The 7,964-nt window shown below is 35.5% G+C and overlaps 1 protein-coding gene across 5 annotated transcripts in view; it reads left to right on the top strand.

Moving 5' to 3' along the window:
- Positions 1-7,964, top strand: part of LOC106467263 (zinc finger protein rotund-like) — a 155,978-nt gene that overhangs the window by 3,572 nt on the left and 144,442 nt on the right. For 2 of the 5 annotated variants that reach the window (XM_013927591.2, XM_022395401.1), the window contains exon 1: positions 5,123-5,218. The exons of 1 other annotated variant lie outside the window; for it this stretch is intronic. The gene's annotated coding sequence lies outside the window, so the exon portion shown is untranslated. 2 more of the 5 variants (XM_022395397.1, XM_022395399.1) reach the window with 2 other exon arrangements.

The following is a 7,964-nucleotide window of genomic DNA, read 5'->3' as shown; positions in this document are numbered from 1 at the left end:
CCAACCTGCTACAAGTAACAGCAACTTTTCGTTGGTGAGGTGTTGTTGCGGCCCTATGCTCCACTGGGAGTTTACAGGAATAAAAAAAAATGGCTGAACCACATGGATCTCTGTCTTGGTCATTCAGCCCGTGTGTCGCATATGGTGCATTTCAGACTCAAAATACCAATAAGAACTCGTTAAACATTATTTATTGTAAACGAACGTTCGTTCTTTCATTGGGATTATTGTTTTATAAGCTACTAGATGTGTGCTTGCTACGTGAAATTTTCTTTATTTTTGTAACAGTAGGGGTCAGCTCCGTACACAGATAACCTAGAAATCACTTAGGTAACGTAACACAAACAGGTTTCGAACGTAAGTTACACCCCTGTAAGCTTTAAAAATGCCCAGATCGTTTGAAAAATAGTTACTTTGGAGGTAAAAAAAACAAAACTGGACTGACTATATGGGCAGATTGTAGGATATGGGTATTGGCTTGTTAAGAAGAGATTTCAAAGGCAACATGACAAGTAGTTGTCGCACATCATCTGGACCTAACAAGTTGATATCCGAGTACACAGAAGATTTAATATGGACACCGAGAAACGTGTTAAACTAAAAGCAGCATTGTTTTTTTTTTTTGTTTTTGTTTTTTAGATTTTCGTGTGATGTGGTGTGTGTGTGTGTGTTTAAGTACACATTAGTTATCTATAACCTTGGTCCAAGTTCAAGGCCATAGTGATTTCGGATGTTTAGTTGGTGTTTTTTGAGGTTGAAGCAGTACTCTGTAAATGTTTGTGAAGTAAGAGGCCACGATTTCAGCTACTTGAATTATGTTGCGTTCGTCTTTCAGCATGGTAAGTGGTCTGTAAGATAGGTACAACCCAGGTCAAATGTCAGCACCACTATAACCCAGGTCAGATGTCGGTACCACTATAACCTAGATCAGATATCAGTATTTCTTTTTACGTCTTTCAGCATGGTCAGTAGTCTGTAAGATAGGTACAACCCAGGTCAAATGTCAATACCACTATAACCCAGGTCAGATATCAGTATTTCTTTTTACGTCTTTCAGCATGGTCAGTAGTCTGTAAGATAGGTACAACCCAGGTCAGTATCACTCATTTTACATGGTTTAAACTACAGTTGTTCCAGTGGTATTTTAGGCAGTGCATAAATAGTAAAATCTGGCTTGAATCGACTGCTTTTCCCCTCTTATAGAGTGGGACGACGTTACAGCTTCTATACTGAGGCCTTCTCTGACCTGAAGGAAGCCCCAGTATTAAAATCGAAACGTGGATTCACTCTAGAAGCAGTGTATTTAAGGCAAATCTGTACTTAAGGGTCAGTGGTTTAATGACGTATATGGAATTGATACCAATGTCCATAAATGAATAAAACTGGTTAAAATTGGCCAAATAACGAAAAACAAAAATACACGGTTGAATTAAAGTTGAGGGCTTGTAACAATCAGATTTCAGTACTCGCGATGGACACAGCACAGATAACCCATTGCGTAGCTTTGCGCTTGAGAATAAACAAACCAGAAAACCTTTTTTTTATACAATACAATTTTAAAACCTGCCAGAAAATAAATGTCACAAAACTGGAAATTCTCAAAAAAGAAATTCATTAAAAGGTTAAAATTATTCATATTTAAATTGCTTTGTTCTATCTCCTATATACGGCCCAGGTGGTTAGGGTGCAAAGTGCGGGTCGCAGGTTCGAATCCCCGTCCCACCAAACATGCTCGCCCTTTCAGCCGTGAGGGCGTTGTTATGTGACGGTCAATCCCACTATTCGTTGGTAAAAGAGTAGCCCAAGAGTTGGCGGTGGGTGGTGATGACTAGCTACATTCCCTCTAGTCTTACACTGCTAAATTAGGGACGGCTAGCGCAGATAGCCCTCGTGTAGCTTTGCGCGAAATTCAAAACAAAACAAAAAAAGAACTCCCACACTTGGGAAAAAAGCGGGAAAAATATTTTTGAATATTAAGGATGATTTTTTAGTAAACGTGTCATCGATAAGGCTTAACAACAAAAGTTTACGTTTGTATACAAATATTTGACTTTAAACTTTTCTTATATATATATATAGGGGATAGTAGTTTCCAATGTTATTAATTCAAGTAAATATATTTGTTAATAAATCACGCATGTAAATTGTATTCAGATACGGTGGATGAAACAAATTTGAGGGAGTTTAAGGAAAGGCTTGATAATGGAAAGAAAGGTCCACCTTTCCAAAGCTCTCGGGTTATAAGGTTTCGTGTTTCTGTTTATATATATATTTATTGAGTTTAGTTTAGTGGATGGGACAGCCTAGATGGACCAACAGGTCCCTTGTTGTACTTAAATGTTATGTTCAAGAAAAACTTATAATGTGAAGAAAAAGTAATATTACTATGCACTGCACTTTAAAATTCTCATCTCACCTTCTATTACAGATCCAATTATAATTAATATTTTCAATGGTCCCTACTTGAAAATACTTGTATCTCCCTCTATAGGCTGTTTTACGCAACGTTGCAAAAATCGCCGACTCCGCTTGTCTATCGACTTGACGCGATTAATACAGTAATTGAGTGTCAGTGCATCGATTTAACAGACTCTGCGCAAAATTATCCCGGTATCGATTGTTGGTGGCGTTGAAGTCAAACAACTAATACCAAGTAAAGATTTTAAATTTTGGTTTTTGAAGAAACTTGGTTTTATTTAAAATTAAATGAGCAAAAAATGGCGAATATAATCATTGAACAGATTTCATTTTTTGTATTTTTGTTTTAATGTTCTGAAGTTATCTTTGTTTTACAGTTGACGTATGATAAATAATCACAATTCAACATTTTAAAAACTTCGTGATGAATTCTAGATTTTTTCACCACTAATATATCAAAAAGTTTTAGTATGTAATAAAGTTTCTTTGAATGTCCAACAACAACAACAACAAAAATGTTCGCAGACATACCACTGTGCCACTGGGGGGCCAGAAATTTAGTTACATGATTTACAGCACTAAGTTACCTTTAACGATGTTCGAAAATATATATTATTATTGTTTTAAATGTATTTATTAACACTAAAAAAAACCGATGTTGACATAATTTAAAAAAACAACACAACTGTAAGTCAAAATGGTAAAAACATGTATTACAAATTTAGTTACGATTAATTTTTCAAGTTTCTATCAAAACTGGTAATCTTATTTTTTACTTTTCATGCCCCTTAGTGGCACAGCGGTATGTCTGCGGACTTACAACTCTAGAAAGCGGGTTTCGATACCCGTGGTGGGCAGAGCACAGATAACCCATTGTGTAGCTTTGTGATTAACTTCAAACAAACAAACCATTTTCCCTTTTTACCTCAATACTGCGAGTCTGGGCCTGGCATGGTCTGGTGCTTAGAGCGCTCAACTCACACGCTGTGGGGGCGTTATAAGTGACGGTCAATTCCAATATTTGCTAGTAAAGAGTAACCCAAGAGTCAGCACCTTAGTAGCGTTGCCATAAACTGCAAAACAAAAGTAAGTCAGATGTAGTTCAAAAGTATCTTGTTAATAAAGTCGGTGAGTCTTTCTTGTTTACAAGCTACGCAGGACAGTGCACCTTAATAATGTACTTTATTAAACACATATGATAATAGACTTCACGTATTTCATTTGGTAAGCAGAATGCTCTGTACTACTAATATAAACCTAGGTGTGGTGTGTAATGGTGGCGACTGCCATAGGTACTTCTCCGTTTGGAAATATCATAGAAGCAATGCATTGTTCGATAGCTCTAAATATCCGGAGAAGTCAAGTTTATGTATGTTTCGGTCTGTACACTGCGGTATTGCTTTGTTTGAGGACAAACCTAACCACCACAGTTCCTGACGAAACTGTTTGTTGAATTAACTACCGAAAATATATCCAACCATCACAGTTCCTGACGAAACTGTCTGTTGAATTAATTACCGAAAATAAACCCAACCACCACAGTTCCTGACGAAACTGTTTGTTGAATTAACTACCGAAAATAAACCCAACCATCACACTTCCCGGTAGTTAATTCAACAAACAGTTTCGTCAGGAAGTGTGATGGTTGGGTTTATTTTCGGTAGTTAATTCAACAAACAGTTTCGTCAGGGAAGTGTGATGGTTGGGTTTATTTTACAGTTTCGTCGGGAAGTGTGATGGTTGGGTTTATTTTCGGTAGTTAATTCAACAGACAGTTTCGTCCTGTTGAATTAACTACCGAAAATATATCCAACCACCACACTTCCCGACGAAACAACAACTAACTAACTAAAACTACACAATGAGTTAACGGTGCTCTGCCCGCCACGGGTGTCGAAACTCGACTCATTTGAATGCGGCGCATATTCTTGTACAATATTTACTGTATGCACAGCTAACACAGTCCGAGTGGCTGAGAAAATCTGTTTAATAACAACAGGCGACATTTAGAAAAAACAACAACAATGTGCCTGGTATCATTTTTACTATAATAAAGTCAAGCACTTGAGCAGAAGGGCTCCATGACGTATAGAAACTGTCACGCTACAACCCAGTGACTTTGTCAAAAAAAAGAAAAAAAGAGGCAGGTGCAACAGACATACACACACATTTCTATGTATATATATGTGTGTTTATATATATATATATATATATATAATATTATTATTGAAGTCGAGATGAACTAAGATATTAAGATAAAACAAAGTAACTACGACAAATGGTTTTTGTGCAAATATAGGAAGCTAATTCTAGAGATTTTTTTTCTTTTGACCATGCACGTGTATACTGTACATCTGTCGGGTGGTAGTGTTTACAAGCTTTGGAGTTAAGATCTTACTGCAAATAACCGAGTTAGACTAAAGTGGCTAAGTAGATTGTTAGTTGTTGTTTTTTTTATTTATAAAAAACAAACAAAAAAAACGTGTACTCTCACCCGTACACATGCGACAGACAGCCGATGACATCATCTGCTACAATGGCGGGAGTTTCAACTGAATATCATAATTATTATTCATGATATGCCGATATCATGGTCTCGCGTGATACCAGGCGGTCGGCGGCGAACGCGGTCACGTGACCTGACTGGCAGGATAGGGTTATCAGTTTCTTCCATAAATTTGAATGGCAGATAAAAAGCAGGCAGCGTTTGCTATGTAAAGCTCGCCTACATTGAGTGAGTGCTACACTGCGAACGGCGCAGCAGGCTGCGCCGCCATGATGGAAAAGTCGAAAATTGCATGTAAGTAACATCTCTAAAAAAACTGCTGTCCCTACTGACTGCTTGAGGGAGGGAGGGGGGCTCTGGTTCCCTCGTGCTGGACAGAGTGGACGTCACCGATTGTCAGGGTGTGGCTGAGGGAGAGTCGTGAGTGACTTTCGCCTTTCATAGACTCGATACAAAATGTTGTACAGTCTCAACCCTTTGAGCACTAACGGCCCGAGTTTAACGGTGTTGTTTAGTTCTTGTAAGCAAGGGAGGTTTCTCGTGTTGTCATGTGTGAGTCTGTTTTGTCCTGATGTTAACTATCTGGAAGTGGCGGGGATAGCTGATGTGCAGGGTTTCAGGGCTGTTTGGTTCTATGAAAAGACTAGTTGAAGCCAATTATATACTACCATTGTAAAACGAAAAACGCATGATTAGGCTTAAGGTGTAAGAGAGCGAAGCTGGCATATCGTCCAAACAAAAAACAAAACAAAAAAAAACGTCTGCGTAACATTTTTTATTGCTATTTGTAAAGAAATATACATATATAAATAAATTGATGTCATATTTAGGTTCGGGAATTTTGTATAAATGTTGAGAAAATGAAGGGATCTTCCGGTTTAACAGACGTTGAAGTCGGTAGAAAAATGGTAATTGTTATTATTGCTTGGAATTACTGAAATATACTTCGAATTGCTGAGCATCTGGTGAAGAGTCTTAGGTTACATTTAGAATTATGCCTGTGGAATCTCTTCTTTTTTTTGTCGGTAGGAGTATGTAGCTTTTCTGTTGTACTGCGAGTTCTTCTGTTCTGAGGTTTGTACATCCTTTGTATATGATTGCATATCCTCCTAAAAAATTAAATTCATTTCGAAGGTTGAAGTTGACTTTAATTTATATTTAATAGCACATTTTATATAAAAAAGAAGTAATTGAGAATTATTTAACAGTTTATTTTAGGTTATAGTAATTCTTTTTGTAATTAGTGTGTAATTTTCAAAGTACTTCTTTTGTGTAACGTAAAAAAAAAAGACTTAGGGAAAGGCTGTTCTTCTTTTATTTTTGGACTCTGATAAAACTCAACTATGTAATTGTAATATTCTGAAAAGTCCATTCCACTGTTCTATTTACTAGACCTAAGTAATGGTGGATTATGAAATAACAGTATTATGTTTTGAAGTAGTTAGGAAAATGAGACCAAAGTAATAATAATACAAAGAAAAGCTTATCGAATAACATTCCCTGTAAATCTTGACACTACACATATAGAATTACAAAATCAACATTAATTTCAGTTATTTTATTTGTTAAATTTCGTCATTTAAAAACTATTGTTTCTAAAGGCATTTAGGTTTAACTTATAAGATAAGCAGAATTAAGAGTTAACTTATATAAAGACTATTAGGTTTAATATTAAATTTTTAGTTGATTCCTTACTAATGTTTTGTTTTTATCACCATCACTGGTTTAGAAGTTACATAGTTTAAGTGCTTTCTTTTATATCTGCTCCTATCCAAATACTGACCTTGCGAAAAAAAATTCTAACAAAACAAGTAAAAATCTGTAAAGAAGACAATTACTTATGAAATAAATAAATAAATCATTGAAAAATTTTCAGAGCTGATCATTAAACCTGACCAACACTTTTTCGAGGACTTTTATTAGATCAAACATTTTCTAAGCGATGTCTTTCGAGTTAGAATACAGGTCTACACTTCGCATTTCATTAATTAGGCTTAGCTGTATTTCATTAATTAGGCTTAGCTGTTTAGCTTTTGTTAGAATGAAAAATTAGTACTTAATTTGGTTGCTTATGTTTTTTAGAATTAAAAAAAAATTCATCCGTTTTTAATGTTGACTAACCCTAACCCTAGAACTAACCAATATGGACCCCCATCAGTTTATAAACACATTTTCATAAACTGTTTATGCACCAAATAGAAATTACACCCGCTAATTACTGCTGAGTTTTACTATGTATTTTACATACAAAATAAGCGATTTTGCCCATTTTTTTGTTAGTTCGTGTCACCGAGTGTTACAACGTGTATTACTCAATGTGACACAATATGTAAACCCCACCGGTAGTGAACGGTATAAATACAATTCAGGAATTTGATGGTTAAACGTAATTATTATTTTTAATTCCTATCACTCGAGCCAGTCGATTTTAATAGGCTTAAGTAAAATAAACATTAGGCTTAGCGTTTTTGTTTCTAAAAATTAAAGCAGTTTTATACACACCAAGTTATTAAAGTCACAAACAAGAATTTATGTTGAAAACAAGCGTTTTGTTTAAATACTGTAAATCTAATTTAATATCCAAGCAGACTTAACTCTGGACTTTTTTTTTTTTTAACTATTACGATACTTCTCCTTACTGTATGGTTTCCTAATGTGTCGATTTCATTCACAAGGCCATCCATTGCTGTGCTAACTTAATTATGTTCCTGTTGCTCTGATATTAATTCAAAGAATGATTTAAAACTGTTTGTTGATTATGAGTCAAAAGAACCATTAATCAACACTTACAAATTTATTGCGGTTTATACTAAAGTTTAGTATATGTATAAGTTTGCCTTGATTTAATAAGATATATATATACAGGTGGTGCCAAAAAATACATGATTTTTGATCTTGACAGACTTAGTACTCACTGAAGGTAGTTAATGATAAGCTCGCGATTTATTACTTACCTAACCCTAGAATTTCTGATATGAACTGTATGTCTGCGGACTTACAACTCTAGAATCCGGGTTTCGATCCCCGTGGTGGGCAGAGC

Source organism: Limulus polyphemus, unplaced genomic scaffold (assembly GCF_000517525.1).
Source record: "Limulus polyphemus unplaced genomic scaffold, Limulus_polyphemus-2.1.2 Scaffold2548, whole genome shotgun sequence".
Taxonomy (NCBI): domain Eukaryota; kingdom Metazoa; phylum Arthropoda; class Merostomata; order Xiphosura; family Limulidae; genus Limulus; species Limulus polyphemus.
The sequence above is the reverse complement of the archived record's forward strand: the minus strand, read 5'-3'. Positions and strand labels throughout refer to the sequence as shown.